General features: G+C 34.0%; 1 long non-coding RNA gene across 1 annotated transcript in view; it reads left to right on the forward strand.

Moving 5' to 3' along the window:
* Nucleotides 1–396: 396 nt before the first annotated feature.
* The window catches only part of LOC126956294 (uncharacterized), a 37008-nt gene continuing 12427 nt past the window's right edge, over nucleotides 397–24977 (forward strand). Inside the window, exons 1-2 of the long non-coding RNA XR_007726286.1 lie at nucleotides 397–484; nucleotides 1915–2059. This is a non-coding gene — a long non-coding RNA (uncharacterized LOC126956294). The remainder of the gene's footprint in view (nucleotides 485–1914; nucleotides 2060–24977) is intronic.

Raw genomic sequence — 24977 nt, forward strand, 5'->3', positions numbered from 1 at the left:
GGCTAGGAAAAGGGACTCCCTTCCCCCTTGCACTTCCCAGGTGAGGCAATGCCTCGCCCTGCTCTAGCTCTCGCTGGTGGGCTGCAGCAGCTGACCAGCACCGATCGTCCGGCACTCCCCAGTGAGATGAACCCAGTACCTCAGTTGAAAATGCAGAAATCACCGGTCTTCTGTGTCGCTCGCGCTGGGAGTTGGAGACTGGAGCTGCTCCTATTCGGCCATCTTGCTCCGCCCCTCCCTCGACTTTTTTCTTTCTATATCTAATACACTATTTATCTTATTAATCTAAGATTTCTGCTCTGAAATACAAGTTTCTTTCTATTTTACTTTAAGGAGAGAATATTCTGAAGAAATTTATACTCAGAATGATGAACATGTAATGAAAATATGGAATACTGAATTTTAATGAAATGGTGCTGTAGTATTAAAGTGTAGAATATCTTCTAGTTCAATTATGTTGGAATTTCTAATTCGAGTACTAGAGGTAGGCATGAATTTCATTGTAGTTACACATGTGCTGACAAGCCATCCTTTCAATTTGACTTTTTACATTAAATAGAGAAATATGATATTGGTCAGCTTTCTGTTAGAGAATGTTTTCCCATTAGGTCTACTTGTCTAGGAAGCTTTATACTTGACAGGGTATGATTCTTTTGCCTACCCATTTTTAGGTGTAAAAATACCTCCTTTGAGATAAATATTCAAATAAGTAAACTAATTATATTGATCAGTGGGAAAAAAATAAACCAAACTATTATAGGAAGTTGCTCAAGATAACACAAAACAAACGTGAATATTTTCAAATGAGCTTTATATTGTAATATTTAATTGAATCTCAATAGCATAATATTGCAACAAATTTTATTTTTATAGAATTCATGAAATATTTTTATATATAGATAATATTTGAACACACAGTTGAAAATATGAATTTGTTTTGTATAAAATAATCAAAGCTGAAGGCATTCTTTCAGTTCTCCTTTTAGTGTGGCATTGCCTTATGCACCTTTGTGTAAGATTAAAATAGGTTTTTTTCCTGAGTTAAAATATCAAATATTGTTTTATATTCTTTGTCTCTAAAAGAAATACTTAGAAATTTATATTTAACGAGTAATCCAACTTGAAGATTGGTAATTGATTTTTTCTAAAATTTAAAAGACATTTAAAGTGTATAGCAATTATTTCAACCTAATAGTTTTTCTCTACAGACTATCAGTGGAGATATCAAGAACTTATTTTAAAAAATAGAAACTTGAGAAATTGTTATTTAGAAAAATACCAAAACAAAGCCTGAACCTATAAGGTCAGTGTTTTAGACATCATGTAAAAAGGAAATATTGCTCATGATTAATAATTTATATCCTTTCTTATTTAGGCTAAAAAATACTGTATACTCACTGTATATTTTGCCACATTTTCGTAACTGTGTATATTTGGTGACATTCTTTGTTTAATAGGGCAATATTGTTGGACATTTATTCAATCTCCCAGGATAGTCTATGAGAAATTTTGAAATTACATTTAACAGGTTAAATAATATTGTTAAATACCTGTTCTAATTCAAGCTGTGTTACTACAAGGCAAATGATTTATGGATTTACCACATTGTTTTTCAGAAAACATTTTTCCCCCATACCAAATAACAACAATTCTGTCCATCACTGTCTCAGTTATATACACTAATCTGTAATACTGTTGTGTACCCAGCTTCTTCACTCCAAAATGCAGTCTAGATTTTTCCATGTCATTATATAGACAAACTCCATAGTTTTACATAGAAATACTGTATTTCAGTTAATAATCATAGTATTTATGTGGAGATAGATAGTAATTCGGTAATAACACTGAAATATCTTTGGCATAAAAACAAAAAAAAACTTTTAAAAAAGTTCTTGTGATGCATGTTCATTGCAGGTTTCTTTTGGGCTTTGCTCTCTGTCTTCCTGTCTGTTGGATCCAGACTGACCAAGCAGCTATCATCTATAGCCTTGCTGACTGTGAGAGATGGTATGGTAAAACATCGTTTGGTGCTTAAGATCTCAGTCCAGAAGTGACCCAAGTAAGTTACACTCATATGTATGGTTTTGCTAAACATCGTGGGTCTTGGGAAGTTCAATCCTACCAATGTACCTAGACAGAGAGGACCCAGAAATAGACAAACTGTGCTAATGCTGTAATTTATTTTGTAAATGTCATACTAATTAATATTTCTTTCTTTTCTGTTTCTTTGTCTTTATTGTCCTCTTTCATCTTTTTTTCTGTCATAAACTATGCTTCTGTGCAAATGTTACAAATTTAAGTACTTGTCACCCATCTCCATAATATTTAGATTTAATTATGTTTCTGCCACATTGTGTTTGCAGAAAAGAATTTATATTGAAACATATTGTAGCATTTCTGAAATACCGAACACCCCGAACACCCCAAGGTGGTGCTATTGATACTTTAAGGTAACTAAATTTACATTGTATGATGTACCATTTCAACATATTTTTCTGTAAATGTTCAGTAATTTACAGCATAAACACTGCTGTATTATAAATATAACAACCAATAGTAACAATACAATAATGAATGCTTGTAAATACATGTTTTCTTCTAATATATTTTATTAAACAATATTATAGAGAATATTTGTAAGGTGATTAGATACAATGCAGTACAGTAATGTAAAAAGAACAGCTTATATGTCACTCTGTTTATAGAAATTTTGTTACAAACATTGCTTTTGTAACAGACTACAATTCCTTTTTTTACTTCTAAAACTGTTTTGAAATTATTTAAACAGTTAGAAAATAACTGTTTACTCATTAATGTAAGAGAAAATTCACTTTTTCATGACTTAGAAATATTCCCAGTTCTGCTACTATTTCTTTGCCATATTCGCAGTCAAAAGCCCAGAAATATCATGCAGATTTTCTTCAGAAATATCTTTATTGAAAATTGCCACAGAAATAGCTAATTGTGTTGTGATTGATATAGATTCTGTTGTTATAGGTTGTGTGAACTTAGTCACGTCGTTTAATCTTGTTGGTCAGTTCTCTTGCTGGTAAAATAGGGACAATAATATAACATACTTTAATAGATGTGGTGAATATTATAGAATTTGATATGTAAAGTGCCTGAAGTTTTATCCCCCATATAACTATCATCACAGTCTTCATCATTATCATAACCATCATCATCGTCATCCTGGAACTATAGGATAGATAATTTCTGACGTCCTATTAGATATGACTCATGTTGTATTTCTTACCTTTTTTATGATATACAAATTTAAGTGTTGTTCTTTCTGTTGTGTTGAAATGTTTAACTGTTTTGTCTAATTTGGTTTACTGTGTCTTTATTTATCTCACCTTTAGCACTCTTTGTTTCTTTGTGTGGATTAAACTTTGTTTAGTATCATATTCCTTCTGCTTAAAACATTTATTATAAATGTGAGTCTGCTGGTAATGAATTTGCTGAGATTTTATTGGGATTAAGAGGTCTTTATATGTTTTTTAGTTTTGAAAGATTTTCACAGGTTATAGAATTCTTAGTGGACATTTTTTCCCTTTCTCTACCCTTTCTCTAACACTCTAAATCTATCACACTATCGTCCTTTAAGTTATATACTTTTTGAAAATTCTTCTTTAATTCTTTGCTCCCCTGTAAGCAATGCATCCTTTCTCTCTGGCTGCCTTCAGGATGGTGTCTTCATTCATGATTTTTACTAGTTTGAATATGATATGTCTAGGGTGTGTCTGCCTTCCTTCTTTCCTTCCTTCCTTCCTTCCTCCCTCCCTCTGTCTGCCTTTTTATCTTTCTTTTTGCATTGATTAATCATGGTTTTCTGAGTTTCTTGGATCTGTATTTTGGTATCTATTGCTCTTCCTGGAAAATTTACAGCCATTTTTTTCCCCAAATATTTCATCTGCCCCAGTCTCACTTCTTCTTCTGGAATTCTAATAACATGTATTTTGGAGCATTTATATTATATTGTGGCTCACTGATGCTCTGATTCTTTCCCTTTTTTCTTTTACTAGTTTGTGTCTTTGTGTAGGAGTTTGCATAATTGCTCATGACATAGTTAAGTTCACTAATTCTTTGCTTGGATATGTTGAGTAGTGATAATTTCATCACAAATATTTTAGCATCTCTATTGATTATCTTTATATTTTTATTTCCTTGATACCATCCCTCATTTATTCATACATATTTCCCATCTTACTCATTTAAGTCTTTAATATATTAATTATTATTTAAAATTTCCTGCCTTGTGGTTGCAACATGTGGGGAATGTCACATCTGATTCTTTTGGTTGCTTTGTCTCACTCTAATAAAAGCGTTGTTATTTCTTCTGGTTATGTTGTTGTTTTGTGTGTGTTTCTCATGAGTTTTGGTTAAAGCTCTATATAGAGTATAGAACAGTAGAGATTGATGAAACAATTTTTATAGCTTAAAATAGGCATAACTCTTGTTAGCTAGGCCACTGGTTGTAGGGTATCGAGTCAAAATAGATGAGGGTTGAGATAAAATTGGTTTGGTTTCCTGGCTTCAAATCCTCCACCTTTACCATAGCTTAAGGTGGGGTATGTGGACTGCAGAAAGGTTCTTTAGACTCACTATTCTTATCTCACCTTCAGCTTCTGCTTTCCCTGCAAGGCTGCATTTCAGATGTGCTTTCTCTCTATGGTTTTGCCTTCTCCCCATATTTAGACAGCTGTTACTTGTTATTCAATGCCTTTTTAGTGGTCCTGGACACATGTGGGCGTTTTCTTTTGCCCAGTTTCCACCACAGTCTTAGGCCAGCCTTAAAGGTCCGTCTCTCCTACGTGAGCTTTCTCAGAGCTTCTGCTCCTCCTCCAGCAGCAGGAGACTTTCTCTCGGCCTAGAATCATTTTTCTACCTGATGCAAAGATAAAGGGTTTTGTTTGTTGATTTTGTTTTTTTCCTCCTACCTATAACCACAGTGGTTCTGCTCCAGTTATCTGAGGATAGTAGGGCAATCTCTTTGCCTGGTAGCTTAAGAATAGCTTTCTATAGGGGAGAAAGATTCAGGTGTTTCCTCGTGTCTTTCCCACAGTATCTGCCATATGCTTTCTCTCTCAGGCCTTGGCCATGATGGATGCGTTCTCTGGCTCCCTTTTTAGCCTTCCAGCTTTCTCCTGTGTTTAAAGAAAAGAGCCATAAGTGAGTGCAGGTTTTTTGCATCTGCATTATCAGGGGCTTTATACTGTCATACTAGCCTTTAGTGAGTTGTTAGGCATTTTAGCTGAATTCTTCCTGGCTTATTTCTCACCTTGAAACCTTGTGCTCATTCTCAACTTCTCCTTAGAGAAGTCCATCTTTTCTTAGATCTCAGGATGATTGGTTGTCCTATGACCTTAATTCTGTAATGGGTTAAGAAATTATGACTTTTGTGAATTATCTGAGACTCTTTCCACCGCCTAGTGGAAGCTGGAAGTTCTGTAATGACTATTTGAAGCAGCAAATTTGATGAGTATTATTATATAATCTTTAAATTGATGCCAGGATAATTTACCTTCAGTTCTTACTATTCATTATAATAATTGTTTCATTTGATTATGATTTATATAAAAACACTCAATTCTAAGACTTTAAAAAATAAAAAGATGAAATTTATTAAATTATATATCTAAAAAGTTAAATGGCCAAGTACAGTGGCTCATGCCTGTTATCCCAACACTTTAGGAGGCTGAGGCAGGAGGATCACTTGAGCCCAGGAGTTCAAGACTAGCCTGGACCACATAGTGAGACTTTGTCTCTATAAAAAATTTAAAAAAAAATTAGCCAGACATGATGGCACATACCTGTATTCCCAGCTACTCAGGAGGCTGAGGGGCAAGGATTGCTTGAGCTGGGAGCTTGAGACTGTAGTGAGTTGAGATAGCACCAAAGCACTCCAGCATGGGTGACAGAGCAAGACCCTGTGTGAAACAAATAAAATAAAATAAAAAGTTACAGATATATTCCACTTAGGCACTAGATCTAGCCATTCATATGGTAAAGAGATGACATTAAGTCCCTAACTTTCTGCTCCATGTTTTCTGTGTTGGTTGCATTTCCAAAGAGATGGTCCCCTTGTACTTGTACTAGCATAAAGATTTTCAACTAAAAGGGCTAAATTCCACATACGTTTATGTTCAGCAGCTAAGATGGTATAGCTTTTACTAATTATTCCAGTAAACTTCCTGGGCCTCATAGTCATTGAATTCTGGGCCTCATAGTCATTGGATCATATGCCAACTTCCAATACACTTATGGTGGCCAGGGAACAGAATGCTCCTGAGAATTGATACACACATCACAGTTTTCCAAATAAACATCAACTGAGAACGAGGAATGGGTAGATTCCCAAATTTTAGTTGAATCCGTAAATACCTTGTGGTTAATAACTGAAAATGTTAGCCACAGTCTTCTTAGGTTTTATGTGGTAGTTCTGTGAAAATGATCTACTCAGTCTAACAAATAGCTTATAAAATATATGATAATTTTCTTTTTGCTTACATTTTGTAAGAAACAACAGATAATACTGTGCCACAGAGTTCTGTTCCAGATTAACCTTAATTTAATAAATGTTGAAACTTGAGAATTACTAGTCTATGACACACTGCATTATTAGACTTGCATTGCAATAGAATTTTTTAAATATCCAATTAAAATCTTTTCTTTTTCGTTTCACTACTATAATTAACCTTTAATGATAGATTTCCATTAGCCTTTTTTTCTGGTTATTTATATGGTTGGTATCTTTCTTGCCATCTTACTTTTGTTGTTATTCTTTATACTTTATCATGTCCTCTAAACTTTTACCTGATTTGTCTTTTTAACAGTTCTTGATTTAAAATGAACAAGAATGGTATCCAAACTTAAGCTTTTAATTCTAATTTATTTATTTTTTACCTGGAAGATTACTAAATAGAGAAGCTTTTAAAGAAGTACGAAGGAATATTTTTTGATGTGAATGTTTAAACATGCCTTTAATTTTGCCTTCACTTGTATTTATTTGTTTGACAGTGTATACAGTCCTTTATCTTTTAACTTTGCAAATATTTCCATAATATTTCTCAGAGTTTTTGGTTACAGTTGAGAAGTCTGATGCTACTCTTATTGATTTTTTCCAATAATTTGGTTGCATGTGTATGATTGACTTATCAGTTTATTCTGGGAGTATGACATTTTACCTTGCTAAGTTTAGCTGCTATGTTCACTTAATAGTCTTGCACTACTTTCACTTCTGACATCTTCCTTTTACATTTTTATTTGAAAATAGTCCTGAGATTGACTTCCAGGATATTCTAGCAACAAAGAAAAAGATAAAGATACATTTATATCTCTGCTTGCTTTTCATTACAAACTGTAGCTATCTGGACAAATCTTGAAAATCTCCATTATTCCTGCGGTATCCAAAAAATACTGAAAACACTATTAAGAAAAATAAATTGGCATACTGGAAGGATAGCATATAATCCGAGTGATACCGCCCCTGGTAGCAAGCCTCCAAAATGCTCCCTTCTCCCAATCCTTACTTTTTGATATTCACATTCATATAATTTCCTCTGGACTGTGTCAGGCTGAATCCTGTCCAAAATTGTACCAGTGTGGCTGCCCTCTCTATTTCTTAGACTTTTCTCTTGGGAATAGCCAGTGACTATATCTTGAGGCCCCTTTAGCACCCTGTGGAGACACACACGTGGGGATGCACTAAAGTCCCATGATTAAATCAACTTGCCAGCCCTATGATTGAGCCAACATGAAAGCAATTTCTGCATCAACCATGGAGCCTTCGGGTGATGCCACCTGATTTTACAGCTCAATTGCAACTTAATATAAAGTCCTGGACCAGAACTGCCCAGCTATTCTGCACCTGAACTCCTGAATCATAGAAATTATAAGAGATAATAGATGCTTAATATAATTTAAATCATTAGATTTTAGAGGGCAAGGCTTCGTGGTTCACGCCTGTAATCCCAGCAATTTGGGAGGCCTAGGCGGGTGGATCACGAGGTCAGGAGATGGAGACCATCCTGGCTAACACAGTGAAACCCCGTCTCTACTAAAAATACAAAAAATTAGCCGGGCGTGGTGGTGGGTGCCTGTGGTCCGAGCTACTTGGGAGGCTGAGGCAGGAGAATGGTGTGAACCCGGGAGGCGGAGCTTGCAGTGAGCTGAGATTGCGCCACTGCACTCCAGCCTGGGCGACAGAGCAAGACTCCAACTCAAAAAAAAAAAAAATCATTAAGTTTTAGAAACAATTTTTACGTAGGAATAGATAACTAATACACTTCTGTCAAGAACTGTACACAGTGCAAGGTTTTCATCCCGCCTGCAAGCTAATGAGTTAGTCTGCCACAGTTTCTTTGATGATGGTGGAAGACTTAAGTCTCCTGGGTCAGATATAAAATACTTTATCACTTATGGCATAGAAAGAATCACACAAGCTTTATGCTTGCATTGTCCCTCCTTGCTCCCAAAGTCCCATGAGGATGATGCTGAAGTTGGCCCAGATAAATGCTGTGTACCTAGTAGTTTCATGTCACAGCTGAGGAGTACCAAGTTTTGGGAACTCCAAATCTTATAAGGGATCTACTAGCAAACCTGCCCAAATTTGCACCAGAGGAAAACATTATCTTTATTGTTCTGGTATGGAAACAAATTTGTCTTTGCTCAAGAGGAAGACACTAGCTCTATCTTCCAAGGATGTTTGTATAGCGAAGGTAGTCAGGGACAAAAATTGTCACAAGACATGTAGAAACACCATGAAAACTATCTCACAACATTACATTAAAAAGTTTACTGCCTAAAGGGATATACATACATATCAATTTCGAAGTGCCAGTACGACAATTGGGACTCGAAAGCCCATAAACATAGTTTAGTGAAGTAATGTAACTAAAATTTAACCCATAGCATGTTATTCCTAATTAAATCAATAAACATTCCTACTTTAAACTCTATTAGCTTAAATCAAATACATTAAAAGAAAATGCATTTAACAATATAATACATCAAGTAAGGACAATATTTTACATTTATCATAGGCTCGTGGTAAATATGCAGGTTTGTTATGTAGGTAAAGTCATGTCGTGGGGGTGTGTTGTGCAGATTATTTCACCACCTAGGTATTAATCCTGGAACCAATAGTTATTTTTTCTGCTCCTCTTCTTTTTCCCACCCCTCACTCTCAAGTAGGCCCCAGTGTCTGTGGTTGCCCTCTTTGTGTGCATGTGTTTTCATCATTTAGCTCCCACTTATAAGTGAAAACATGTGGTATTTGGTTTTCTGTGCCTGCATTAGTTTGCTAAGGATGATGGCCTCCAGGTCCATCCATGTCCTGTAGAAGACATGAACTCATTCCTTTTTATGGCTGTATAGTATTCCATGATGTACATGTGTCACATTTTCTTTTTCCAGCCTAGCATTGATGGGCATTAGGTTGATTCCATGTCTTTGTTATTAAGAATAGTGCTTCAGTGAACATACATGTGTATATGTCTTTATGATAGAACGATTTATATTTCTTTAGGTATATACCCAGTAATGGGTTGCTCAGTTGAATGGTTTTTAGCTCTTTGAGGAATTGTCATGCTGCTTTCCGCAATGGTTGAACTAAGTCACACTCCTGTCAACAATGTGTAAGTGTTCCCCTTTCTCCATAACCTCACCAGAATCTTTTATTTTTTGACTTTTTAATAATAACCATTCTGACCAGTGTTGGATGGTATCTCATTGAGGTTTTGATTTGCATTTTTCTAATAATCAGTGATATTGAGCATTTTTTTCTTTTATCTTCCTAGTAATAACTCATTGATAATAAAAATAAAAACTTTCTCCCAGTAAAAGTGCTTTCCATCTTCCTTATTTTGGGAGTGCTTTGGATGAGAAAATGTTTACTTCACATAATATCTAGTTGAGTAAATAAAATTTTTAACAAGCATCAAACTGCCATTTACTACATTGAATACGGATAAAAAATATTTTCAGATTTTCAGCAATGGTTAATAGAATTTGTGCCAAATTTACAAATCAATTTTGTTAAGTCTTTCACAATAGAGAGACTATTCAGTCTGAATTTCTACATGTATGCAATTTTATTAAGCAAGTGCTAATACAGTACAAATATTGTTTTTATTACTAATGCTAGAACAATCAAAAACCACACATTACAGTACTCTTAAGATTTTGATTAATCATTAAGTCTATTCCTCAACCCTCAAGGGATAAATATGGTGTCAAATATTATCAGGAATGCACAGAACAATACGGAACTCAATTTCCCATCTGAATTGACTCTACTATTTTCTTCATATTATTAATAAAAAAGGCATATTATATTGCTAAATGATGCGTACTAGGGCTTTAAAAATATATTCAATTTAAGGGTTTCTTTAATTCTATAAAGACCATAAAAACCCTAGAAGAAAACCTAGACAATACCATTCAGGACATAGGCATGGGCAAAGACTTCATGACTAAAACACCAAAAGCAATGTCAACAAAAGCCAAAATTGACAATTGGGTTCTAATTAAACTAAAGAGCTTCTGCACAACAAAAGAAACTACCATCAGAGTGAACAGGCAACCTACAGAATTGGAGAACATTTTTGCAGTCTATCCATCTGACAAAGGGCTAATATCAAGAATCTACAAAGAATTTAAACAAATTTACAAGAAAAAAACAAACAACCCCATCAAAAACTGGGCAAAGGATATGAACAGACACTTCTCAAAATAAGACATTTATGCAGCCAACAGACACATGAAAAAATGCTCATCATCACTGGTCATTAGAGAAATGCAAATCAAAACCACAATGAGATACCATCTCATGCCAGTTAGAATGACGATCATTAAAGAGTCAGGAAACAGCAGATGCTGGAGAGGATGTAGAGAAATAGGAATGCTTTTACACTGATGGTGGAAGCGTAAATTAGTTGAACCATTGTGAAAGGCAGTGTGGCAATTCCTCAAGGATCTAGAACTAGAAATACCATTTAACCCAGCAATCCCATTACTAGGTATACACCCAAAGGATTATAAATCATGCTACTATAAAGACAGATGCACACATAAGTTTATTGTGGCACTATTCACGATAGCAAAGACTTGGAACCAACCCAAATGTCCATCAATAATAGAATGGATAAAGACAATGTGGCACATATACAACATGGAATACTATGCAGCCATAAAAAACAATGAATTCATGTCTCCTGCAGGGACATGGATGAAGCTGAAAAACATCATTCTCAAGGACACAAAACCAAACACTGCAAGTTCTCACTAATAAGTGGGAGTTGAACAATGAGAACACATAGACACAGGTTGGGGACCATCACACACTGGGGCCTGCTGTGGGGTGGGGGTCTGGGGGAGGGATTATGTTAGGAGAAATACCTAACATAAATGACGAGTTAACGGGTGCAGCAAACCAACACGGCACATGTATGCCTATGAAATAAACCTACCTGCACATTATGCACATGTACCCTAGACTTAAAGTATAATTTAAAAAACAATGGTTAACACTTGAATATTTTATTAAATTTAGATATTTACATATTTAAATCAACAGGCAAAAAAAAGGCAAATGATATAGAAATAAAATTCACAGCAGACATTTTTTACACTTTGTAAAACAACTTTTTGCCAATGACATTTTGCTCAGGTGACATTTCTCTGAAATAATGTCATATTTTAAGATAGAATTTGATATGTTAAATGTTTCTCATATATTTCTTGTGTATTTGGTAGTTTTATGTGTCAAGGCAAAATTCATTATCCAAATAACTAAATATATAACTAAAATAACTAAATTAAATTATTTTATTGACAAAAGTCATTATAAATTAAACTTTTAGCTATTTTTTTCTCTGTTCACTTCATTAGATTAAAGTAGACTGATAATCCTCCCTTTCATACTTAACAAGTGGCTTTATGACAGTAATAAATAATCCAAGCCCATATAACTATGGGCTTGGATTATTTATTACTGTCATAAAGCCACTTGTTAAGTATGAAACATAACTGTTTTTTGATAGAATGCTGACTGTAATTAAGTGTGTATTATAGCTAAATGGCAATATGGGATTTGCTTGGTTTGATTCTTTGTTATATAATTATTGTTTGAAAATTCAATAAAATGCTAAAACAAATAAATCTAATAATAAGAAGAACTGATGCTTTCTTTGTTATATCCTCTGTGTATAGACTGTGGAAGAATGCAACTGTGTTGACTCATTATTAAATAACTACTTACAAAGTTAATCTCAGATCCAACAAACAATAGATAAGTTACTCAACAGATAAAAACTCAATTGTTTTAACTCTTGTTTATACATTTGATTATATTTAAAAAGATACTAATCTACATTGTACCATAATTCAATTTTCACAAGAAAATAATTACTTCACTAGAACATAATCAGTTAATAGAATTATTGACTAAACAATTTTACCAATGTATGAAACAATAAATTCTATTTTAGCTTTAAGATATAAGATTGCTGATTTTTATATATTTTAAAAATATTTACAGATCTATCTCTTATGGGAGAAATTTCAAATTACCAGATTGTCAATATTAGTTTTGTTGATTAATAAACTGTAAAATAATAAAAATCTTTATTATATCATGGATTTTATCATAGTAAAATAGCATAGTTTTCCTAAATTCCATATACAATTTATTCAGAGAATAAAAGATTCTATTTTTGTCCCTTAACAAAATTAATGTTATTTTTCATACAAATTTATAAATATTTTCTTCTCTAAGAATGTTAAGAATTTATATTTAACTTCAGACACCTGTTTTATGAAGGAGCACATTAAGTATATAATTTTAATGATAGCATTATTTTATTATCTATATACAAGTTATATCAATCTAGTTTCTTGATTTTTATCTTATTTTTGTGCTTTTGTTTTCTCACAACACCATCGGCTTATTATATTTCTCTTAAGTTTAAACCTAACAATTTCCTCTGTGAATATTATTTACATCTGTTTAAGTTGTGTGAGGCTTGTCTTTTATCCGTGACCCAGTGCTTGCTTGGGTGTACTTCCATGATTAGTATCAAATAGTCTAAAGGTTTTGAATATCTAAGGATCACACACGAATACCTCTTTGCTTCTGAAATCAAATGGTATGTTTCAATGATTTTTCACAGTCCCTGCAGAAAAAATTTCTTTTCCACCCAAATTCAATTATAGAATTAAGTATGACGATTAAAGCACCCTTCTCCACCTTTTCTTCTCATCATAGGAGATAACACTTTCACAGGAAACAGAAATGAAAGGGCCAGCCATGTGCAAATCTGGGAAAGTTAAGAACTCCAGCTGATAATAAGAAAACCTAGAAATTATAAACTTTCTTAGAAACCATATCCAAGACTCTGCTTTAAGAAAAAAATACAGTTGATAAGAAAATGATGAAATTATGTATAATCAGAAGCACATCAGTACATGAAAACCACTTGCTCCATTGCAGATGTCACTTACAAATAATGAGCACAGGATAAGCAGAAAAGGATCAGCAAAACTTGGGCAATGTCAGAGGAATCAAATAAATATTAGCATGAATTATAATCTAACTTGGGGCTAAAAGAAATGGAAAAGTCTTGTTTCTGTTAGTCATAATTTATCTTTTAGTCTTAAACATAAATTTCAGCTCTTTTCTCCGTTACCAAATCTAGAGAACCTGTCAACACATACACACACTACGTTCTAAAACATAACCCAATTTATTTAACTCATGGAACTTACCACAATCTGAAGTCATCTTTTTACGTTACTCGATTGTTTACAAATATTTTGCTTGTTTTCCTTTTTCACTACTAGAAAGCAAAACCTATGAAGGTTTCTTATGTGTCTATGCATGTCTGATACAATAGTTAATAGCCATCGATGACTATTTAAATTTAAATTAAGTACACTTGAATAATATGAAGACAAAATAGTTTCTTTTCCATACTTCAAGTATTTAAAAGCCACATGTGAATAGTGGTTACCATATTTGGCTACATAAACTTAATTTCTATGAGTAATTATGTTTACGGTTTGAAATAATGTTGTTTCCCTTACATCTGTATTTCCCATTTAATCAAGACAGAAGTGGAAAAGTCAGTATTAAGTTCTCCCAAGTCAAATGAGAAAATTAATTCACCTGCTCTTATTCTAGTTTGTTTTCCTGAATTGTCACTTTTTCTAATCAGTTTTCTAACTAAGATAGTTTCATAATATTCAAAACAATAGTTTCATAATATTCAAAAGTTTTATAACATTGTCTTTGTAGTTTCTCTCTGAATTTGTGGAAAAGTCTACATTTGGCACATGCCCATAAAATTGGGAGTTATCTCTGAAATGATTTGTTTGCATAATAGCTTTACCAGAATTTGGGTATAAATTCTCACTTTGGTAAGAATTTTTTCAGTATGAATTAAATGAATAATTAGTATGCATAAAAAACAAAACACTGTCTTCTATTCATTGGGCTTATGTTGTAATTTTACTTTTATTGATTTATTTATTTAGAGACAGGGTCTTGCTCTGTCATCCAGGCTGGAGTTCAGTGGTGCAATTAAGGTTTACTGGAGCCTCAAAATCCAGGTTTACTGGAGCCTCAAAGTCAAGCAATCCTTCCACCTCAGCCTCCCAAGTAGCTGGGACTACAGATGCATGCCACCATACTTGGGTAATTTTTGTATTTTTTGTAGAGACGGGTCTCACTGTGTTGCCTAGGTTGGTCTTGAACTCCTGGGCTCAAGTGATCCTCCTGCCTTGACCTCCGAAAGTGCTGGGATTACGGGTGTGAACCGCCACACCTGGCCTATATTGTGACTTTCTATGGATGTTTACCTTACTTTTGAAGCCATAAGAAAGCTTGCTTTCATACTTACTCCTCCATGTAGAATTCCAGACTGAGACTAAAAATGAAATTATGCTACTATGTAGCCAATATATTTTCCTTCAGCTCTTCAACTATTGTTTATTAGAAAATGTACAATAGGTTCTGAGATTACTGTGGCCCACCCAGAACTCTTTTCAAACAGGTAGATACTACCAAGGTCTGTGAGAAATGCTTCTATTTTTGATAGGTCATTCTGTCTCAGATCCAGAAAGTTTTTTTAAACTTATTTTGTTTCCTTTCACTTTATTTTGTTTCACTTTGTGTTTGTTTTATTTCAATATTATTCACCTTCTTATGTACCATGAGGAATAGTTTTTTATAACTCTTATTTTCTATTGTTTATTTTCCCATTTAATTTTACATTATTGCAAAATGTTTCAATACTGCCATTCTTCCCAGAACTTGCACTGTTTCTTAACCACCAAAGCTCTTAATTAAGAAAAATCATTAGGTATTTGTATACATATCAAATTAGAAATCTGGTACTCTATTTCAATACTGCCATTAATGACATTAATGTTCTGTTTTTAAAAGAGGAAAAAATGGTCTCCTCTACCAAAGATTGCTTTGTTGAGACACATTTCTTTCTGTTTAGGTAATATACATTGAAATAGCACTGTATTTGTATTATTATTAATTATTTTTTCCTAGTAAACTTTGGAAAAAGACTTTCTCTTACTTCCATACTAACAATCACTCACTCAAAGAATGTCTAATGAGTACACGAAAGAAATAATGAATGCATAGGAACCTAGTTACTAATCTAGTCCAACCAGTATACTATATGAACTTTGTTTTAGAATATAAAAGAAGAAACCTCCCAGATCTTCTTTATAAAGACAAAAAAGATGTCACTAAAAGGAGTAAAGATAACTATTTAGTGGGAGGCTGTATACCTACCTTATTGACAGGTGGCAGTTCTGAGTTCTTATTTACAGAGAGAATTTGGGTAAGTTGATTTTGGTTTATATATGTTGGTGGGATTGTAAACTAGTTCAACCATTATGGAAAACAGTATGGCGATTCCTCAAGGATCTAGAACTAGATGTACCATATGACCCAGCCATCCCATTACTAGGTATATACCCAAAGGATTATAAATTATGCTGCTATAAAGACACATGCACACATATGTTTATTGCAGCACTATTCACAATAGCAAAGACTGGGAATCAACCCAAATGTCCATCAGTGACAGATTGGATTAAGAAAATGTGGCACATATACACCATGGAATACTATGCAGCCATCAAAAAGGATGAGTTTGTGTCCTTTGTAGGGACATGGATGCAGCTGGAAACCATCATTCTTAGCAAACTATCACAAGAACAGAAAACCAAACACCGCATGTTCTCACTCATAGGTGGGAACTGAACAATGAGATCACTTGGACTCAGGGAGGGGAACATCACACACAGGGGCCTATCATGGGGAGGGGGGAGGGGGGAGGGATTGCATTGGGAGTTATACCTGATGTAAATGACGAGTTGATGGGTGCGGCACACCAATATGGCACAAGTATACATATGTAACAAACCTGCACATTAGGCACATGTACCCTACAACTTAAAGTATAATAATAATAAATTAAAAAAAAAAATCTAGTAGGAAAGTCAGAACGGTCAGAATAAGAAGCAGAGAGTAAGCAATATTGCTTAATGAAAAAAAAAATAAGTTACTAAGCCTATCAAAGTGGGCTTACCAGTAGGCACATGGAAACATAAGGAAGTGGAGTTCATTTCAGAACCTCTGGAAGATCAGTGTTCAGGGTTGGAGTAATTCTATGTGTAGGTTAAGGATATAGGTTGGAGAACACCATATATGAAGAAGCCCACCTCTAACATATGTGGAGTCTAAGACAATAGAGTAAAAATAAAAAGACAACATACCATCTTACAAAAATTTAATTTATAAATAAAATTAACATTTATAAATAAAATGAAATCTGTATTATAATAGATTTTTTTGAGATGGGGGAGCCTTATTATGTTCCCCAGGCTGGTCTTGAACTTCTGTGCTCAAGCAATCTTCCCACCTTAGCCTGCCAAGTAGCTGGGATTACAGGCATGTGTTTTATTTTGTAATAGATTTTATAGGCCTAGTTTGACAAATACACCTTCATAATAACAAAATAGAAAAATCTGTTTAAATATATAGTTTTAAATAAAAACTCTCAAAAATGATAAACGTTTATATTCATGTCTGATGGTTCTCTGAGTAGCTTCTCTTGTGAAAAGTGGGAGATTTTACTATACTTGCTGTCTAACAAGTTAGTCTGCCACACTTTCATGAAGAGTTGCAGGTGACACATGAGAGTCCTGGATGAGAGACCAAGGGCTTTGTTTCTTAGAGCATATAGTAACCAAAGTATCACCACTTACATAAGCTCATTGAGCCCCAGTCCCCACAGGCTGACATGACAAAAGACGTATAATACTTGTGCGTATAGTATCTTTCAGTAAAGTGGTAGAACCTGGACGATTTAAAAAAAAAAACAAAACAAAAACAAAACAAAACAAAAAAAACAACTCCATCTTTCAAAAGAGTTGCAAGCAAACCTATCTAAACCTTATCTCCGAGGTAGACATTGTCTTTATTATTCTGGATAACAATATCCTGACTTTATGTCTGGAGGCACACAGTAGCTCTATCAATCAAGTATGTATGCTATATAAACATTCTTTAAAAAATAGTCTGGAACAAAAGACTGTCAGTAACTCTGCTTACAAGATATGCAAAAATTCAAGATACCTATGGAGAAATGTCTCCCAAGAGTCCTGCTGTGTTTGAGATAATAAAAGATAAACACATGATTCACAAATATGTTTATTTCATAAAATCATTATTTGTCTTAATTTCAGCAAAATGTTGTAAACATTTCTCATATTTTATGTTTTAATTGAAAATAGTGACAAGTTATACCTTTCACTGAGTCATTGTATTTCTTAGATTATGTTCTATCAATATTAATTTGGAAAATAATACTTTTCTGGGGAAGCTGAAATGAAATTGTCAATAAAAATTTTAAAGCAATTCTTAAATTCAAAAATAAAGTCGAATTTTGGATTAGAGATCAAACTTTGTATTAGGGATACATGTAAGGTGTTATCATAAAATATAAAATATTCTAATTTAATCACATAAATCACTACTCTTAAATTGAAACCTTAACAGTTTTTAACATGTAAATAATTATGATCACGTTTAATTTAGACATACATATATACATGAATTGTTTAACATTGCACACTATTACTCAGCTGTCATGATTTGTGAATTACAAAATCATTATTTTGGGATTTTTTTTAGAACCATGAATTGGAGCACAAAGAAAAGCAATAAAATAACTCTTGGCATTGATATTTCATCATGCAAAAATCTATAATATTCATATAATCTATTATGAAGGCCCTATCTTCAAGCTCACTTATCTTTTCTTCTGCAATATGTAATCTACTGATATTTCTATTCAGTGAATTGTATATTTGCCACTAAAAATTCCTTTCTTTCTTATAGCATCTATTTTTATGCCTTCCTTTAAATTATTAAACATTTATAATTTATAACCTATGCTATAAAGTTTTCATTTGTCAATTCCAGACACAGATTTATGGATTCATTTCTCCTGATTATTCTCAGATCATATTTTTTCTTCTTCATTTAACAAATATTTTTGACTAAATGCTGGGCATTGTAAATATTATATTTTGAAGGTCTGAAATTTATTGCTTTTCTCTGCAAATGTTAAGATTTTTTCCGTCAGGAAGTTATTTGTGGGTTAGCTCGATCCTTTGAACGCTTGTAGTATGCACTGTTAGAAGAAGTCTAAAATAGTCTTTACTTAAGTAATGGTTTGTCACTACTAAAATATGTGTATGTCCTTTCTGGGTCTCTATTTAAAGTCTGAAGGGTTCAATAATATACCTATATGCTTTATTTTCTGAATTCAAATGTTTTCTACTCTGTATGAGTTTTGATAGTTGTTTAGTTTACAAATTCAAGCTGGTTTTTCATTGTTGTCTTGTGGAATATAATTCTATACATTTGCATCTTAGTCTTTAGCTGAAGACTAAATGGAAGTCATTCTGGGTTTCCAAAGCTCTTTCTCTGCATGACGCTCTATGTGATGTTTTGCTCTGTATATTCCAGCTGTCTCTACATTCATGAACTCCGAGCTTTATCTCCTTAACATAGACAGAATGTTTCTTCTAATTGATTTCCTCCTCTCTGTAGTCCAGAAAGTGCCTCCAGACATTCGGCAAACTGGGGCAACTATAAAATTCAGCTTGTTGGTGTCTCTTCTATCAGGATTACAGTACTGTAGTGACTCTTGTTCAAAATCTAAAAGTATTTTCTGTTTGATTATAGCAGGAGGGCTAGTCTAGTAACATTTACTCCATTATAACTAGAAGCAAACTAATTTAGTTTTTGTTTTGTTTTGTTTTGTTTTTGAGACGGAATCTCGCTCTGTCGTCCAGGATGGAGTGCAGTGGCCGGATCTCAGCTCACTGCAAGCTCCGCCTCCCGGGTTCACGCCATTCTCCTGCCTCAGCCTCCCGGGTAGCTGGGACTACAGGCGCCCGCCACCTAGCCCAGCTAGTTTTTTTGTATTTTTTTAGTAGAGACGGGGTTTCACCATGTTAGCCAGGATGGTCTCGATCTCCTGACCTCGTGATCCACCCGTCTCGGCCTCCCAAAGTGCTGGGATTACAGGCTTGAACCACTGCGCCCGGCCTTAGTTCTTTTTTATAATTTTCGTTTCTGTGTTGTGATTTTTTACCTTTTGCTTCATGATGCCTATACTTTTAAAATCTCTGAACTTAAATATAACAGCTCTTTAAACTTTCTTGTGTGCTAATTTCAGTGACATCTCTGCATGCCTCTTCACTTCTTTTTCCTTTTAGTTATAGATCCGTTTCCTTCTTTTGTGTGTGGGTACTTGTGATTGCATGCTGGCCCTGTGGATGTTATATGGTTGAAAGTCTGGATTCTGTGGGATAACTTTTTTTGATGATGAGTTTTGGATCTTACAGGCCATTAATTTACCACTCCTGTTAGTCTTGGTTTTAGGATTTATTAGTAAGTTCTGAAGTAGCACTTACTCTAGCATGAGTCTAGTCCTGTTTCTAAGGGAAAATGTTCTATCATTTCTGTTGAATCAAGACTCATATCCTGTTTTGTAAGTGTTAGCTGCTTCAGAAGTTTCATATTTCAATTACTGTTTCCTCTTCAACAAGTGATTGTTTACGTCTTTTGGGGCTCCTCTTCCTTCTATTATCATTCAAAAAGATTCCCCAGGTGGAACTCTTACAGAATGTGATGTTCACCTAATGTATTTCCCTTCTCTGATAGATAATAGCCTTGTGCTTTATGTTTTTCAGTGTCTGAAAAAAGCTTCTTCATATAGTGCTTCCAGTATTATAGCTGTTTATGGTGGTAGGATAAGTCTGACACCTGTTATTTCACTTCTAAGGATATTTCTTCTGAGTATAAAATTGTGTATTGAAAATTTTTCTAGCGCTTAAATATGTCATTAAACTGCCATCTGGCTTTGATTGTTTTTTTTGAAAAGTCATCAATCTTATTGTTCCTTGGAAGGTAATACATGTTTTGTTTCTCTGGCTATTGTCAATGTTATTTTCTTCATCTTTCATTTTCAATAATTTCACTGTGATGTGACTGGATATAATTTTATTTACATTTATCCTGCATATAATTCAATGAAATATTTGCATCTCCATGGGATTCACTGAGGATTTCTCAGCAGTTTTAAATAATTATTTGCTGTTACTTCTTTGTTGATTCTCTTTCATTCTCTTTCTCCTCGTTACTTGAGATTCATGTTCATGTAGGTTAGAACTCTTGATAATGTCTCATATATCCTCTTGAATTTCGTGTTCTTTTATTTATTTTTTTCCCATTCCTTTTTCAGTGTTCAGATTACACATATTCTACTTCTAGTTTGCTCCTATTCTACTTCTAGTATTCTCTCTTCTATGTCCTATTGTGAAATATTTCTATTTCTGGTCTAATTCTATGTCTATTGTGTCCAATCTCATCCAATGTGCTATGTCAGATATTGCATGTTTTCTATCCAGTTTACCATTGATGGGTTTCTATCCAGTCTACCATTTAGGTTAATTCCTTGTCTTTAGTATTGGGAATAGTGCTGCAATGAACATACACATGCATGTGTTTTTATGATAGAATGATTTATATTTGTTTGGGCATATAACCAGTAATGGGATTGTTGGGTCAAATGGTAGTTCTGTTTTTAGGTCTTTGAGGAATCGGCACACTGCTTTCCACAATGGTTGAATTAATTTACTGTCCCACCAGCAGTGTATATGTGTTCTCTTTTCTCTGCAACCTTGCCAGCATCTTGTTTTTGACTGTTTAGTAACAACCATTCTGACTGGTGTGGGATGGTATCTCATTGTGGTTTTGAAATGAATTTTTCTAATGATCAGTGTTACTGAGCTTTTTTTTGCGTGTGATTTTTGGCCACATGTATGTCTTCTTTTAAAAAGTGTCTGTTCATGTCCTTTGCCCACTTTTTAGTGGGGTTGGTTTTTTGAAAATTGGTTTAAATCTTTTATAGATGTGAATATTAGAACTTTGTCAGATGCATAGTATGCAAATATTTCTCTCATACTATATCTTGTCTGTTTACTCTGTTGACAGTTTCTTTCATTCTGCAGAAGCTCTTCAGTTTAATTAGATCCCATGTGTCAAATTTTGCTTTTTTTGCAATTGCTTTTGGTATCTTCATTTGAAAATCTTTTGCCAGTTGCTGTGCTCACAATGGTATTGCCTAGATATTCTTCCAGGGTTTTTATAGTTTGGGGATTATATTTAAGTCTTTAATCCATCTTGAATTGATTTTTGTATATGACATAAACAAGTGGTCCAGTTTCAATCTCCTGCATATGGCTAGCCAATTTTCTCAGTACCATTTATTGAATAGTGAGTCCTTTCCCCATTGCTTTTGTCAACTTTATTGAAGATTGAATGGCTGTTGGTGTGTGGCCTTATATCTGGGCTCTCTATTCTGTTCCATTTGTCTGTGTGTCTACTTTTTCTTTTTACCACTACCATGCTGTTTTGGTAACTATATTTCTGTAGTATAATTTAAAGTCAAGTAGCATGATGCCTCCTGCTTTGTGCTTATTGCGTAGCATTGCCTTGGCTCTTTGGGCTTTTTGGTTCCATATGAATTTTAAAATAGTTTTTTTTTTTTTTTTTTTCTAGTTGTGTGAAGAATGTCAATGGTAGTTTGATATGGATAGCATTGAACCTACAAATTGCTGTGAACAGTATGGCCATTTTTCCAATGTTGATTCTTCCTATCTGTGAGTATAGAATGTTTTTCCTTTTTTTTTTTTTTTTTTTTTTTTGGTGTTATCTCTGATTACTTTGAACAGTGTTTAATAATTCTCATTGTAGTCATCTTTCATCTTTCTGGTTAGCTGAATTCCTAGGTATTTTTTTCTTTTTTGGCAATCATAAATGAGATTGCATTTCTGATTTTGCTCTTGGCGTGGCTGTTGGTGTATAGGAATGCTAGTGATTTTTGTACATTGATTTTGTATCCTGAAACTTTGTTGAAGTTGTTTATCAGGTTATGGAGCTTTTGGGTCAAGACTATGGGGTTTTTTAGATATAAAGTTACATTATCTGTGAACAGAGATAGTTTTACTTCCTCTATTCCTAATTGAATGCCCTTCATTTCTTTATCTTGCCTGATCACTCTGGCCAGGACTTCCAATACTATGTTAAATAGGAGGCATGAAAGAGGTGTCCTTGTCTTGTGCTGGTTTTCAAGGGGAATGTTTTCAGCTTCTGACCATTCAGTATGATGTTGACTGTAGGTCTGTAACAGATGGCTTTTATTATTTTGAGGTATGTTCCTTCAATACTTATTTTGTTGAAAGTTTTTAACATGAAAGGATGCAAAAGTCTTTCTGCATCTACTGAGACAATCATGTGGTTTTGGTCTTTAGTTCTGTTTATGTGATGAATTACGTTTATTGATTTGCACATGTTGAAAAAACCTTGCACTCAGGAGATAAAGTCTACTTGATCTTGGTGGATTCGCTTTTTTGATGTGCTGTTGAATTTGGTTTGCTAGTAATTTGTTGAGGATTTTTGTATCAATGTTCATCAGGGATACTGGCCTGAAGTTTTCTTTTCTTATTGTATCTCTACCACTTTTTGGTATCAGGATGATGATGGACTCATAGAATTAGTTCGGGAGGAGTCCTTCTCCTTCAATTTTTTGGAATAGTTTCAGTGGAAATGGTACTCGCTCTTTGTACATTTGGTAAAATTCAGCTGTGAATCTGTCTGGTCCTTACCTTTGGTTGGTAGGCTATTTTTTACTTATTCAATATTGGAGCTCATTATTGGTCTGTTTAGGGATTCAGTTTCTTCCTGGCTCAGTCTTGGGAGGGTATATGTGTCCAGGAATTTACACATTTCTTCTAGATTTTCTAGTTTGCATAGAGGTGTTCATAGTAGTTTCTGATGGTTATTTGTGTTTCTTTGGGGTCACTGGTAATATTCTTTGTCATTTCTACATATATTTATTTGGATAGTCTCACTTTTCTTCATTAGTCTACATAGTGGTCTATATATCTTAACAATTTTCTCAAAAAACTCCATCTCCTGTATTTGTTGATCTCATGATTTTTGAATGGTTTTTAGTTTTCAGTCTCTTCAGTTCAGCTCTGATTTTGGTTATTTCTTGTCCTTTGCTAACTTTGGGATTGGTTTGCTCTTGATTCCCTGGTTTTCCAGTTGTGATGTTGGGCTTTTGAGATCTTTCTTACTTTTCAATGTGGGCACTTAGTGCTATAAATTTCCCTCTTAATGGTGCCTTAGCTGTGCCCCCCAATATTCTGGTTGTTGTATCTTAGATCTCATTAGTTTTAAATAACTTACTGATTCCTGTTTTAGTTTCATTGTTTGCCCAAAATTAATTCAGGAACTGGTTGTTTTATTTCCTTGTAGTTGTATTGTTTTGAGTGATTTTCTGAGTTTGATTTCCATGTTTATTGGACTTTGACCTGAGAGAGTTGTTGGTGTAATTTGGTTCTTTGTATTTATTGAGGATTGTTTTATGTCCGATTGTGTGTTCTATTTTAGAGTATGTATGATGTGGCAATGACAAGAATGTACATACGTTGTTTTGGGTGAAGAGTTCTGTAGATGTCTATCATGTCCATTTAGTTCACTATTGAGTTCAGGTCCTGGATATCTTTATTAATATTTTGCCTCAATTATCTGTCTAATACTGTCAGTGAAATATTGAATTCTCCCACTATTATTGTTTGGGAGTTTAAGTCTATTTGAATGTCTCTAAGAACTTGCTTTATGAAGCTGGGTGTTCCTGTGTTTGTGGCATATATATTCAGGATACTTAGGTCTTCTTGTTGAATTGAACCCTTTACCATTATGTAATGACCTTCTTCATCATTTTTTACTTTTGTTGGTTTAAAGACCATTTTGTCTGAAATTAGAATTGCAACATCTGCTTTATTCAGTTTTCCATTTTCTTGGTTAATTTTTCTCTATCCCTTTATTTTGAGCCTATGGGTCACTGGATCTCTTAAAGACAGCATACCATTGGGTCTCACTTCTTTTTCTAGCTTGCTACTCTCTGTCTTTTAACTGGTCATTTAGTCATTTACATTTAAGGTTAGTATTGATATGTGTGGATTTAAATCTGTTGTCATGTTGTTAGGTAGTTATGCAGACTTGTGGTTGCTTTATAGTGTCACTAGTTTGTATACTTACGTGTTTTGTTTTATTTTTTTTGTAGTGGCTGGTAATGATCTATCTTTTCCATATTTAGTGCTTTCTTCAGGAACTATTGTAAGGCAGGACTAGGGGTAACAATTTCCCTCAGCAATTGCTTTTCTGAAAATAATCTAGCTTTTCCTTTGCTTGTGCTTAGTTTGGCTTGACAGGAAATTCTGGGTAGGAACTTTTTCTTTGAGAATGTTTAATGTAGGCCCTCAATCTCTTCTCATTTGTTGGGTTTCTACTCAGAGGTCTGCTTTTA

The sequence above is a fragment of the Macaca thibetana genome, chromosome 6 (genome assembly GCF_024542745.1).
Source record: "Macaca thibetana thibetana isolate TM-01 chromosome 6, ASM2454274v1, whole genome shotgun sequence".
Taxonomy (NCBI): domain Eukaryota; kingdom Metazoa; phylum Chordata; class Mammalia; order Primates; family Cercopithecidae; genus Macaca; species Macaca thibetana.